Here is a 15,668-nt window from a genome sequence, read left to right on the forward strand (position 1 = left end):
TAAAATGTTGCTTTTTTTATGCACATTCAAGTGTTGATAAAAAAAGGATGCATGAAGCTAGAATAAAATGTTTTTAAAATGGAAATAATTAAATATTTAATAAAAAATAATATATGAACAGTACTATAATGATGTTATGTTCACTTAAAAAACCTTACAAGTATAATTGCAGTATAAAACTACTAAACTGGTAGTTTATTGAGAGTATACTTGTCATGTGTATGTTCTGTTTTTGATTCAGTTTTCATTGTGTTCTGTTTCTGTTTGCAGCCAGTTTGTCAGAGTTCAGTTCTCAGTTCTCTGTCTGTTTGTCACCATGGTTCCTGACTGATTTGAGTATTCTGTTCAGGTCTGTCATGTTAATCATCTCATCAGCTTTTGGTTCCCCTTATGTATTTAAGCCCTCAGTTTCTGTCTATCCTTTGTCTTGTATTGCTGTTGTTTGATGTCAGTGTGTTCGTGCTTGTGTTTCCTCTGAGTTATTCTCCTGGTTATTATTTTGATTCTTGGATTAAAGATTTATTTTGAGTATCTCCTTTGTCGTGCGCTTGATTACAGCCACTGACCGTGACAATACTTCAAAGTGTACTTTCATAAACTAAATTATGTGCTACAAGTATTTGACAAGTAAACTATCAGTATACCTAAGTTGTGTACTCAAAGTTTACTGTTACACTTAAAGTATACATACAAGTATATTTTTTATACACTAAAAAGTGGGCCAATTTAGTCCCAAGTAGTATTGAAACAGTGCACTTACAAGTATACTAGTACATTAATATTAGTATACTTACTACATAAAGTATACTTAAAATATGCTTGAACTTTACTAAAGCATACTAAATAAAATTAACTTGAAATATACTTATTTTTTGTAAGTGAGGTCCAGGAGGGCGGGCAGGGGAGAACCAGTAATCCTCTCAGCAGTCTATTTAACCCAAAACCCAGCATTGACATCAGGATGATGGAACCGGAAGTGCTAAAACTCAATTACGGCCAGGTTTTGGCCTACAACAATATGTCATACTCAGCCTCTCATTTGAAGCATTGTAATCAGATCATTCTAGTGAATTCGTTTATTCTGAATGGTTCTCTTTCAAGCTTTGGGAAGTCTGTTTCATTCAAGATAACTTCATTCTGCTTCATTGTAATGAATTGATTCGCCATAAACGGTCCTCCAAAATATGTAAAGTTGTGGAATTTATTTCATTCTAGTGAATCAGTTTGTTCAGATGGTTTATGTAGCCTAAATAAACAAAAAAAATGTAATACAATTTTAAAAAACGATTCACAGATATAGTCCCTGATTTATGATTTTGTGTTTATATTTTTCTTTTATTTATGGTAGGCTGTAAACTTACATGTTCATGTGTTTAATACTGTCACTATATTTGACATTAATTCAAAACCTCTCCTTGTTTTTGAGCTAGCCAAGATATAGCTCTGATTAAATTATAAATTATAGGTCTTTGGACACTTAATAGGCCTATATCTAACAGTAATGTAATTGAGTTCCTTAAGAGGATTCTTTGTTTTTTAGGTTTATTGCTTAAAACAATTCAAACCCCCCCCCCCCCCCCCCCCCCCCCCTAAGTACTGTAACTTCAATAGTAATGTACTGTTTATAGATTCTTCTTCAAAAGAAAAACTTTACTGTAGTTTTACTACTTCAAATGAGCTAGATTAGCTAGTTTCAAAGTCGCTCCCCCAACACTGCTGTCTACAGAGCTTATTGTTTCAATGATTTCCTGCAGAACCCTCATGTTAAAAAGACATTTATCAATACAAACTTCCTAATACTTATTATCAGCAGCTCTTTGGAGAGCAGGAATATTGATCACAAAACGTCTTGTAGACTCAATGGGGCGCAAATTGTGAACCAGTATTGATTGCATTGCCTGAATATCAATTGTACTGACCTTAACCCATCCTAAGCACCTTCATTCCCTCGATAAAAAGTGTTATGCTAATGAAGCATCCTTATGTTGATACAGCATTTAAACACAAGGAAACACAGTGGAGACAGAGTAGGTGGCAGGCAATAAATGAGCAAAGCCAAAGTTCATGCTCAACCGTGCTGTCAGTAAGGTGTTGCAATACTTCTAAATTAGATTCAAGATTTCGCACAGAAGAACAGCTCTGGCTCTGAATAAAACATTTTCTTTTCACAACTTTTGGTGCTTCCACAAAGCAGCAGAAAAAGACCAAATTAAGGGAGATGGAGAGAAAAGAATGCATCCATGATGGGGGCTGTCATCTTGCATCTATGACGAGGGGAATGGATTTACATGGCACTGGATGGAGTTGCAGGCTTTGTCCGAAAGAGCCGTGTTTGGAATAGTAATAGAGATATCCATGCAATTTCTGTTTTTCCACTTGATAAGCATAAAAAGCTTGTAGATGTGAAGTGAATGTTTGGAAGTCGCTTTTCTCCTCGTAAACTAAATTATTAATTCTCAAAAGTTATATGAGAGCAGGAATATTTGTGGGGGAAACATTTTTTTTTTGCTACTTTTAACAGAAAATGTTTAGGCTAACCTTTGAAATGTTGCGTCAGATATCTTTGCCATTTTAGCTGTTATAACCCTTATCAATTAAATTTAAAATTTCAGTTAAAATTTTGAGTCAGTTAAACTGCAAGTATACACAACAGTCTGTGTGCCATTAATTCATGGATCAATGAATATGTTAATTAGCCCCACCCCCACTAATTCACACCAGCTCAGAGATCCACTCGGTCAACTTTACTGAGGTTAACGCTGCACAATGGTATTTCTCTTTACAACGTCGAACACATAACGGTAATTAATATGGTTATCATTTTACTTGACTACGTTATTGTCACCACTGTGTTCATGGACTTTTCAGTTAGTTGTCATTTGTCACATGTTCCTTTGTTCAGTTTCCCGCCACTAGTCTGTCTCCCTGGTTACCATCATTAGTTCATCAGTGTCACCTGTGTCCTATTAATTACCATCATCTGTGTTTGCTATTTAGTTCCTCCCGTTCACTCTGTCTTTGTCTGATCTCTGTTAGGTATGGTTGTGTTTATCCTGCCTACTTGGATAACTTTGATTAAGCTAGATGTATATTGATCTGTTTGTCTTCGTCTTCCTATCTAAGCCAACTGTGACAGTTATCAAACAGCTAATAATGTGTTGCTAATGTTACACAAACCATGTTCCTGTTTGCCATCTCAATTAGTAAAGACAAAAATCAGTACTTATACTTAGAAATGCTTTGAACAACTTAGGTTCATCATAACATCGTAATATATACATTACAAACATAATTTACCCACTATATTTCTAAATGTACCCGATTTTTCAGATCAACAGAAAAAGTACCGGGATAACCTGGCTTCTCTTGAGACTCCCTGATTCGCTGCAGTTAATAATATGCTAAAGCCCGTCGGCACGTTGACGTGATTGGTTACAAGGTAGTTTGTGACGTAAGAAACAGTCGGTTTCAAACCACGTTTTTTAGACTGTGTTTGGTTCACTGCGTATTTCAGGAGAAAATACTCAGCAATGGTGTTGCCTTATGAATTTGCACATGGTTTGTCTTAAAGCATATTAAAAACACCAGATAGACATATAAACAACATTAAAAACTGGATTTTCGCCACAAGGGGTCTTTAAGAATTTTGTAGTATTGCTGCCAATCAGGTCCAAAAACATGTAACGGCTAAGGATATATGAATGTTTTAAATTAGGACTGATTTTATTTATGGTAAATAAAATGATGACCCTAAAATGTAATGAAAAAATTAAAAGTTATAGTAAGTAAAAAAAAAAAGATGTTTCTGTCTTTTCACCCAAAATAGTTCACCCAAAAATGAAATTTCTGTCATAAATTTCTGACTCTCATGTCATTCCAAACCCAACTCAGGATGCATAATGATATTATTTTGCTTCTTGCACATTTTCCGACTCTTTCTAAGTGAAATGTCCAGTAAGTGGCACTAAAAGTGCATTCACTTTCATCTGAAGCAGATGAATGTGTAACTGGCAACATTTCTTACTTTGGCTCTTGCTTCTACAAGTCTTTGAGCTCGTTTATCAAGACTTGTACCAACATCACAAGTGCAGTGCTGTACTAGGTGAGCTACCGAGCAAGTTTTCCACATCAGCCATAAGGTGATTACGTGATGTAAATGTCAAAAACCACTATAGTGTTTTGAGGTCATAACATAAGTGTTGTAGAATGGAGAAAATCAACAATCTGCCAGTGCAATCATAATTTGTGTGAAAGGAAATAAAAGTTGTTTGTCCCACTTGTTCTTATTTCAGCTAGAAACTGCAGTGAATTTGGTACGTTTTGTTATTTGTTATTTGTATTACATTCTTTCTTCTTCTTCTTCAAAAAAAAAAAGATGTTTTAAAGAATGTCTCAACTGTTTTTGTTCATTAAATCACACTGACATTGTATGGACAAAAAAAAGAAAAAAAAGAGAAAAACTGATACATTTTTACACCATGGAATAAAGCAGCAGTAAAGCTATTTCACAGGTACAAATCAACAATAATTCCCACAAGAGCAATAACATTAAATGATCATGTGTTGATTTAGCTCATTATTGTCATATATTATGTCATGCATATCATAATCCTGTGCTTCATTATCTTATTGCAAATTCTCAACATAATGACATTGCTGCATGTGATGATTCTGAAGGTGCGTGTCAATGTACCTTCATGCTAAGCGTGCCGGAGGCTATTTTGGATCCGTGTTGGTAATGGGGGGCGTTTGAGGGCAGGTTACCGTAGCCTCATGCTAACCTGGTCTGTCAGCAGAATGTAATATGATGAGGCGTTGCGCTTCATTGTTTGGCTTGCCGCCTGTCTGATACGCTGCTGCTCGACTGCCTTTGATCATTAAGCCAAACCATGTCACCGCCCCTGGTGTCATGAATTATAACGTGCCGATCTTTGATCTTGACAAATATTTTTCCTATTTTCTGGCCCTTGGTGGGTGATGTGTTACATTCCCTAACAAGACTGTTCTGTTGTGGATCACAGAATGAATAATTTACCTCAAAAAGGAGCACATCCAAGCAGTTTTCTCTTTTATTCTGTGCTATTCTCTTTGCTCATGCTTCACTCTTTCCTCCTCCTGGCCTTAGTGGAGTTTAACTTAGCTTAAGTTTCCAATAAGCACAAATAGAAATCTAGTCTGTTATGTTATGTCAAGTAGGAATTCAAGGTAATATTATTCACAATCCTTAACGTTTCCAATGATTCTTTTCATTTTACCATGCTTAATGATTTACATGGTTAAGATGAAAGCCAACAGGAATTGAATGGAACACGTTTAAGATGAAGATCTGCGTTGAATGCCAGAGAAACATATAAACAAAGAAGGATTTCTTATGCCTCTTGGTTTGTCTGACACAGTGTACTGTGACCTTCACACCATCAACCTCACACATTCAAGGTCCTTTCGCAAACCCACAAAACACACACACACACACACACACACACACACATTGTGCAACCTTGTATGTGAGGGTCAGACTCTTTGTGAAATGGAAATGCACATCCCCTCCATATGGCATCATTGGCTCACATGTTTAGTGTGATTCTTTCACACACACACACACACACACACACACACACACACACACACACACACACACACACACACACACACATACACACACACACACACACACACACACACACACACACACACACACACACGAAACTGTCACTTCCATTTATTCATAAAGTAAATTTAAGAGGAAAAGAAAAACGCCTACAAAACTCCACAGGAAGGGGACATATTTGCTAGAGGTACTTTGCTCTCTTGGTGATTTTAATCTTCACACTGTAATGCATTTGACAGCCATGGAAAATTAAAGACATTAGCTCAGCACTGCAAATTGAATCTACAGGTCTGAATAATATATTATGTTGAGATGTTGCATGTGTTCAGTGATAAACAGTCCCAGTGAAATGCCCTCGGAGTGGCAGCACGAGAATTATTAGCCTTTGCTAACTACTGGGCTCAAAAGTACTTTTCATGGAGATGCACAGATGTGAGTTTTTGCTCCTCAAACCACCAAGATTGTGAGTCATTCGAACTCAAAACACCTGGATAATCCTCCCACAGATGGAATGAGTTTAGGCATGGCGGCACAATAAAACTGCACATTAATGCTGACATCATGAAATATATAAATATCTGGGTAGTGCAGGTGGAAGACTAAAAGCTGTACTAAATGTTTTCAGTATTTCTCTGTTGAAATACAAGACAAATAAACTGATGTGCAATGTATCTTAGTGCATGAATTGAATGTACAGTGCTTGTTGACTCAGCTTTAGTGGCTCATCTGAAGCAAACTGATCTTCTGTCATATTTTCTACATTTTCTTCATTTTTAAAGGATCGGGGTTTTTTTTCTGCTTTAGTTTACTGGTCTCAGATAATTTTTGGGTTCTTGGCTCTAGCAGGATGCAGAACCTGATTTCACCAAGTGCTACATGTTCCTGGATCAACATCTTTATTGATCCTGGAACAACATTCCAATCAACTAATCAGATTTAAGAGAGAAATTTACAATGTATGTCAAGTTTAGTCTTACAACCAGGGTTAGGTGCCTCTGCATCAGTGTTATTCACCTTTCATTTTCCTCTGATTTTAGGGATAGGTTATGTGTAGGCTTAGGTTTAAGGGTAGGGATATAGTTAGGACTAATTTTACATTTTAAAAGGCGTCTAGTAGTCCTCCAAACAGCCCTGATGTCTAGGCTAAAACAAGGCAAAATTTGGGCTGTCAGTGAAAATGTAATAGACGCCTAACCACAGCCCAAAGAATAGATGCACAGTATATGCATAGAACATCTTGACAACATAGTTAACCTAGATGGTGAAATGACTGCTATAGCTTGCTGGGTGGTTAATTTACTGGTTTTAAGGACGTTTTGGATAAAGTTGGCTGGCTGACCAGCAAAACATCAACTTTGGCCATACTGGAAGATCAGTAAGCAAACATAGGCTGGTTTAAGCTGTTTTGTTTATAGGTCTAAGCTTGTCTCATTAAACTGTTGGAAAACTTGATGTTTAATGAACATTGCTATTATAAAACCAGAAAAGTAACTGAAAAATTCAGCTTAGTTAGTAGCATCCTAAACTTTTAGTTGATTAATCCACAACATTTGTGGTATGTAGGTTGATTTAGTAGAAAACAGCTTAAAGCAAAATGTAAAGAACACATTTACAATGCAAATGTTAATCAAACCTTTAGCATCATATAGTTATACTCATGCATGTATTTGTACATAATCCACCTGTAAATTTGGCTTTGGTATCATAAGCGCATCTAATCATGACTTTAATTCTCTGTATCTGCATTAAAAGGTTTTTCTCTTTTTGCTGTTCCATTTAGCCTAATTGCACAATCACTCTATGTGAACCCAATCACAGTAAGATATTCTTCCTAGAACTACACTGCTGCAATCAAGTCTTTCTCACATTTAATTTTAGACAACAAAAAAGTGGCATTCACTGTTGTGAATATGACTGTATATTTATCAACAAGACAAACACTGAGTCAAATAAGGCCAAGCATTGATTAACTGTATGCAGCAGAAATTGTGTTGTCAAATACAGATTGCTTTGTTTGTTTATTTATTTCACTGGGAGTGCAGACGATTATGAAGAGTTATTGCTGCATTGGTTTTGAACTCTAGGATTTCTATAAGTATACTGTGTATACATATATACAACCCATTCTCACTCTCAAGGCATCAAAAACTGAAGCATGGTCATGCGTCATGGTTCATGTCACAATGAAGACGCCAAAGGTGCCCTGCTGCGTCACTCTATGGACGAATTGGTAAGTAGTCGTAAATACGCTGTCCTTATGGTTGTTATAATGTCTTTTCTGTTTGTCGATATTAATCAGATTAGCTCCCTCATGTTCAGTCACTGCATTATATCTGTCATTCCACGGAGGCTTTTCGTTTCATTGCTTTCTTTCAACACCTTACTAAACTACGGTGATTAAACAATGCCTGTCACGTGACGTGCTATTGACCTTCAATCAGTTAATCATATTCATATCAGGTTCAAAGAAGTACAATTAGTTGTACCTTTTCTTACAAAACCCATAGACTAATCAGTACGACCAGTCTCAAAGTCTTAATAATTCATATGATTAGTATCATATGAATTATTAAGACTTTGAGACTGGTCGTACTGATTAGTCTATGGGTTTTGTAAGAAAAGGTACAACTAATTGTCTAGTGTATTTGTATACTCGTACATATTCCTGCAGCTTTTACTCCTACTGCTGTCATTGGCTATGTTGTGGCAAATTCAAAGACCTTTTTGGTTCAGGTCTCAAAGAAGTTTCTCAGAGTCAAAGTTCCAGGTCAGAAGAATTAACTTTATTGACAAGCAACAAAGTGAGACGCCAGCTGGCCATCTGGCCATCTGAGGTTACAATGGCCAGTGTTCATGTCTTATACTTTTTCTTATTGCTAGGTGCCCAATGGGCACTGTTACAGCTCAGTTTTGTTTTGGGTTTGTTCTGTTGTCTTCTTTTTTTGTATAGGTTGCCAGATAAGGACCCACACCTGTCTTGAATTTGGAAAGCAGTTTTTAAGATGGCTGTCCTTTGTGGGAGGAGAGTTCTGACCCCTATCCTGCAGTTGTGCTCAGGAGCTGGACCTTCATATTGTTTTTTCTCTTTATTGTTTGCTTATTTTCTGTTGAACATAAGTTTTCTTTATCATATAACCCCTAGACGTAAATAAATATTTTGTTTAATTTATTTTTGGACTCTGATCCTTTTATTTTGTTACTTCCTTGAGCCGGAATTGGGGGCTCGTCCTCAAATGTTTTGATAGAATTTGGAAGGTCCAGCTTCTATTGAAAAGAACAAGAAAAGAAAAAAAACGTATTACTTGTAAAATGTTTGCTAGCGCCTGTGTGTATGTATAGGCGGAGCGTATTTGACGGGTATTCGTTTCACCTGCGTGTTGCTTGGCGTGTTAGCGCTAGCAAACAGAAGGTGTTTTGTTTGTTATTGGGAAATGTGCGCGAGAGTTTTCGGTGTCTTCAAAACAGTGGATTTTCTTCATTGTTGTTTTCAATTGAAGAGAAAGTAAGTGGGAACCGAAATAGACCATATTAAATATGGTAAGTGTATTGATTTCTCTTAAAGGGATACTCCACTTTAAAATGAAAATTCTGTCATCATATACTCACCCTCATGTTGTTTCAAACCTGTATGGATTTCTTTCTTCTGCTGAACAGAAAGGAAGATATTTAGAAGAATGTCAGTAACCAGACAGTTTCTGGTACCATTGACTTCCATAGTATATATTTTTTCCTACTATGGAAGTCAATGGTACCAGAAACTGTCTGGTTACTTTAATAAAAACTTTCGTTTTTTGTCTCTCTGATAGTACACTATACAGTGTAACGTTAGCTCTGGCAGGATTTTGTTGTGTATGTAAAAAATGTCCCCGTTAATTTACAGTAAACTACAGGCAGCTAGATTTATCTGTAGAATGCTGTAATTTTACAGTGGACCTGCTGTAATCTGAAACAACAGTTTATTACTGTAAAAAATGTCCCCGTTAATTTACAGTAAATTACAGGCAGCTAGATTTACCTGTAGAATGCTGTAATCTGAAGCAACAGTTTATTACTGTAAAAAAAAATGTCCCTGTTAATTTACAGTAAACTACAGGCAGCTAGATTTACCTGTAGAATGCTGTAATCTGAAGCAACAGTTTATTACTGTAAAAAAAATGTCCCTGTTAATTTACAGTAAACTACAGGCAGCTAGATTTACCTGTAGAATGCTGTAATCTGAAGCAACAGTTTATTACTGTAAAAAAATATTACAGTACTGTGCTGTAGAAAATATAGGCTGCACAGTCTAATACTGTCAGGTGTTCGGCTGCCATTATATTGTTAAATTAGTGTTCCTGCTGTAATCTACATAAACTGTGTATTACTATAAAATGTATTAAAGTACTCTAAAATGTGATCTATACATTGTAACACTACTAGAATCTGACAATTTAAAATTTGCATTCTAAAATAAAACACACTGAAAATTGCTTGCAAACAAATGGCTCAAACAAAAGAAGACCTTAAAACATGCTTTTATTAAAGCTAATACCTTTAAGTAATATTCCGTTTTCTGTTATGTGGATTACAAAAGAGAACAACACAACACTAGATAAACTTTTAGATTTATTCTCATACAACATTAGATAGACTTTTACCATATGCCTTAAAACAGGCATAATTACATACATATATACATACATACATACATAACCTGTTCATAAAATACAAATATACTCTTAAGTCAGGCTTCAGTGAACACTATAGCCAATTATTTTATATCAAAACAAATTGTTTATAAAATATATATATCAGCATTTTATACTTTTGGACTGATGGTTAAAGTATTTTTCTGCACAGTTTTCCCAGTTATTTTACACACCTCTTTTCTCTGTGCAGCTTTGGTCCTCTTTTCCGGATTTATTCCAATAAAGTATCTGAAAAATAAGAGGAGAACATTTTCAGTTAAAATGTTGCAGTGTATAATTTTGATCATCTAAAAAAATTCACCCAAAACTACTGGATATTTCACTGAAGACTTGGAATTAACTGCAGAGGTCATACAGAGTACATTTATAGTTAGATTCTAGCATGAGGCACATAAATGTGGATCTTCTCCTGATAAACGAAAGTTATTTGTCAGTCTGGAGTGTGAACTTTGTTTTAGGGAAACAAAATGCAGACATGTCTAATATGACATACTTACCAAGAAGGATCAAACAAGGAGACACAGGCAAGCATTTTCTCAAGGTCAGCAGGTGTGGCAGACATCTATTGGTAAAGAAAACAATTTAAGATGACTGACAGTATTTGTATCTGCAAATAAAAAAATAAAAAAATAATGTGCTACTTGTTGCTTATATTCTACAGAGGCAATAGGCCTAACATATTCAGAATATGAATGGTTTATGTAAAAATGATAATTTTCTCATTTACTCACCCTTATGCAGATTTAAACTCCAATGATGAAAAAGGTGATATTTTAATGGAAATGAAATGTCTGTTTGTCCCTACAATGGAAAAGAAGAGAATTGGGATCAATAATGGGGAACACCAATAGTCATAGTAAATGAAAGATAAAACTAGCCTAATTTATATGGGTCACATGTTTTTACCAGTTTTCTGAAGTGATTCAATTTGTTTCACCGTACATCTAGTAATTGGAGTCTAGTTTTTGATGCTTTGGTCTCATATCTTTGATATTACATGAAACGACTGGTGACTTAGATTAAAGGGATAGTTAACCCAAAAATGAAAATCAGCCCATGATTTACTCACCCTGAAGTCATCCTAGGAGTATATGACATTTTTCTTTTAGACAAATACAATTGGAGTTATATATATATTAAAAAAAATGTCCTGGCTCTTCCAAGCTTTATAATGGGAGTGAATGGCAAGTCTAATATAGATTCTATTTGTCTGAAAGAAGAATGTCATATACGCCTAGGATGGCTTCAGGGTGAGTAAATCATGGGCTAATTTTCATTTTTGGTTGAACTATCCCTTTAATGGTACTGTACCTTTATGTTCCTTTTGGAGCTTGAATGTTTGGTCCCCATTTGTCTTCCATTGTTTGGGCAAACAGACATCATTTCTCCACAACAATATCTTAATTTTTTCCTCCAAGAGAAAGAGACAACATAAGGTTTAGTAAATGAAGAGAACTACCATTTTTAGGTGAACAACAGGTGTTAATAGAACAAACAATAGGCAAACTCTCTGAACTCTTCAAAAGTTCTTTAAAGAATGAGTCCTTGCTTCTTTACAAAGTTAGCCTTCAGGAGTTTATCTATAATGACAAGGAAAACATAATGTAAAGAAGAGATACCAAAAAAAAAAAGAAAAAAAAAAAGTCTCAATTAAAAAGAAAAATCTGAAAATTATCGACATTCCATCCATCCATCTGTTATGCTGCTATTCCTACAACGGTTTGAACACGCACGTTCACAGTAATCACACATGGGTTTTTCCTGGCTCAAAATGAGGCGGAGGTGGTAAAATCCTAATAATGTAATAATAAGGTAATGAAAATTGTATTTTTCGTAAATCATAATATAGCCTAATGTGTTTCCCACATTATTTTTGTGGGTGGAGCTTGGTACCTCTAGGGGGGTCCGGGGGCATGCTCCCCCTGAAGAAAATGTTGTATATTTTAAAGATAAATTCATTAATCTGGTGCACTTTGAGTCACCCCAATCCACTGTTAAAAATAAATAATCCACCTGCAAACCGCCCATTATCTTTGATTTAGATATCTGCATCTGATCATCATATTACAATTATTCATATTCTCAGTGTTAAGCATGAATGCAAATGCATGAATTAGTCCTTGATGGTAACGTATCACACTGAATTTGGCTAATTAAAAATGAATATTTATTTAAAATAAAAGTTCTCCTTTTGGCAAAATTACATTTCCTTAATAGCCTAAACAGAGGCGTTACTCCCTTTAAACTTAAATTGTCAATGTTTCATTACATCACTGTTTGAAAACACTCAGAATAATTTTTTGTACCTTTTATAAAGGGCATTTTTTCCATAAATGTTTGCTCCATTTCTCATTTCAAATTCTTAAATTTGATCAATATATATTCAATTAAAATAATAAGACACTAGGCTGTTACCAATCAAATTAAATACTTTACATTTAAAAATTATAACTGTATTAAATGGCATTATTTTAAATATTTTTGAATATACAAAAAAGGAATGTTGAAAAGAATGATACTTTGAAACTAAACCGCCAGTAGGAGGCGGCAGGCGACCGTCTTAATGAGCGAGCCATTCAGTCATTAATTCAAACGATTCGTTCAAAAGGCTGATTTATTCAGAACGAGGCAGTTTATGAATAGGTAATTGAATCTTTGACTCAACCCATTCGTTCAAAACGCTGAATCATTCAGTAATGAAACACGGCTGAGTGTTGCTGTGAGATGTGCTATGGTTCTGCGGTGATCTTTGTTTGGAACTATTTTCGCTGCTGAAACAGAACAATAACAGTCATTGCGTCTAAAATGTAAGTGACTTAATTTTAACTATTTGTTTATTGAACTGTTATGAAATCAGTCTCGGTTTCAGTCTTGATGGCATTCAGGAAAACATCACTCAGGTCGTGTGTAGCCTATAGGCGGATCTTTTGTGACGTCATTGTTTATGTTTGTCGCGTTGCATCATGGGAATCGTGTGGCAGGAAACACCGCTAGATACCTCTAATTTGATTGTTTTGCACGTTTGGAGGAGGATTTAGAGAAGAGGATGGTTCACTCTTGCTGTGTGGTCGAGTACGGCTCGTTGGGGGCCTGATAAAAAGTTTTTTCGAATTCCCTCCGAAAAGGATCGCGAAAAACGAAAGAAATGGTTGCGTGCAATTAGGCGATTGAACCTGGACGCTCCGAAGAAAGCCTGGATTCCTGCAGCTAACGTTACTGATAGAGTTTGTGAGGCTCATTTTGTTCATGGTAGGCCTAAGTCTTAGTGACTATGTATTTATAGAAGATTGAATCAAAAAAATAATAAAACTGAGTCAAATCAACCGAGTCATATGTTTTCGCGTTCTGATTCAGGTGTCCCAAACCGCGATCCACAGCACCCAGACTATGTTCCTCACATCAAAATGGGCTATTCTGGATCGCAAAACTTAAAAGCAAAAGAAAAGGCTGTTCTAACCTCTGCTTTTAGCACGATCACTGCTTTCTGTTTGGCAGAAAAGATCGGCCCAACTTTTTGAAAAAACAAAATAATCATAGGCCTCCAGACTTTTGAAAGCCTTTAATCTTTCATGAGTGAAGGGTCCAGGGGTTTCTATTAAATAAGAATAAATGTCTCCCCAGCAGATTGGTGGCCAAGACACGGGCAAGTCGGACCAACGTTTTTTGTCATCCCAGATCTCATATGGGCTTTGAATAACTTCGATTTTGTCACCAATACAAATTTTGAGCTTCTCTCCAAACCTCCTCCGGTCTTCAGATGTTAAAGTGCTTATATATTGTGGATTTCGCCCGCTAACTCTCTTGAAAGTGCTCGTCGCGTCTTTACTGCCCGCAATACTGTTTGTTTTGTTGCCACACAACCACTCGCGCATGCGTACAAAGATGTCAACAAAGATCCTCCTATAGGCTATATTGTTACTTAACTCTGTTATAAATAACAGCGCGAGCCTCAACAGCGCAACTTTGTTACCGTCAGTAGCCTACTTACATTAAATGAAATAAAACAGAATCATCCTCACGTTTTCGGTGATTCCTTAGTTATTTTTTTATTTTTATATTAAAATTTGTTTTAATCAGGGCATTTGTCCAGATGGGCTACAATTCTCTCTCGCTTTTCCCTTCAAATAAAGAAAAAAACACACGTGTCCCGGACACATTCTATGGTCCCGGACAAGCGTTATTGTCGAGTCCTGATATGTTTTCCTTGATTTGTTTTCCCTGAAGAGAATTACGTTGTTGAAAACGAAAGTAGAGTGACGCACGTTCATTGCGTTTCAGCGTGATGAGAGTTCCGTGTCTTTATTAAACTCAACACATTATATCTGTCATCCACCCTCGAATAATTGGAATGGAATGTTTTTTTATTAGGCTACTTGACCCGCGGACCGCGCAGCACTATACGGTTTGAGAATGGACACAAGCAGTAACCGCAACAGAACCGTCACGGTGGAAAAAGTGTATCTGACCATGACTGTCTGTCCGAGTTTTGTCGCGAGCCGGAGGCGGCACGAAATTTGACGAAGGCGGCCGCCTCATAATTCTCTATGCAGGAAAAACCCTGCACAAGATTTATGAATTTGATCATACCTCACCTAAATTGCTTCGATAAAGATTGGGACATGTGTCCGTTGCATATGCATAAACTGTGCATGACGGTAGCAAATGCAAACTAAATGCAGTCTGAGTGTATGCTAACGAGCTCACAAGCATGCTATCGTTTTACTCGGTTACCTTTCCATGATTAAAACGTGCTATCCTGTCATCTAATTACACTTCACTGGATCTTTATACTGTATGTTAATATTTAGACGTAGGCCTACTTGATAACTTACATATCAAATCAAAAAGTACCGGTAATTGCAAATAACAGTAGCAGATAATGGACGGTTTGAATCTCACGTAAAAAATGTAACCACATAATAAAAAATAAAAAAACATTTCACTCTGATTTTTACTCGGATAAGTTAAGGAAAATTCGCAAGTTGAATAAAAGTTTCTTACCCGTTTGAATGTGATGTGATGACAGTCTGTACAATGGGCTCACATTCCTGTGGTATCTTCCGGATTAAAACAAAGTCGCTTCATCCGATTTAAATCACAAAAACATCACTGGATGTTTAAAATGTAATATTTAAAAGTAATAGGTAGTTTACATATAAAATAATACTAGGCAGAGCTGCAAAATGACCTCATGCAGATAAACTAAAATGTCTGCCTAAACTCACATGTGCATGGAAAAATATGGTATTATACTGTTAAATAACAGTGTCATACTGTTGCTGGTCAACACACAATTTGAAGCGACCAAGTTCTCCCATAATGCATTGCAAAAAACGGTAACTTACAGTTATTACTGTCACAGTGTCTGGTTT

The 15,668-nt window shown here is 36.0% G+C and overlaps 1 long non-coding RNA gene across 1 annotated transcript; it reads right to left on the minus strand.

The window, feature by feature from the left end:
• Positions 1-9,744: 9,744 nt before the first annotated feature.
• Positions 9,745-11,713, minus strand: LOC309482452. The gene is made up of 3 exons (XR_014200287.1): positions 11,028-11,713; positions 10,794-10,858; positions 9,745-10,524 (listed from the first exon to the last, which is right to left on the minus strand). It is a non-coding gene; the product is annotated as an uncharacterized lncRNA (long non-coding RNA).
• Between the last annotated feature and the right edge of the window lie 3,955 nt (positions 11,714-15,668).

Source organism: Leuciscus leuciscus, assembly GCF_965113295.1.
Source record: "Leuciscus leuciscus genome assembly, chromosome: 19".
In the NCBI taxonomy this organism is placed as follows: Eukaryota; Metazoa; Chordata; class Actinopteri; order Cypriniformes; family Leuciscidae; genus Leuciscus; species Leuciscus leuciscus.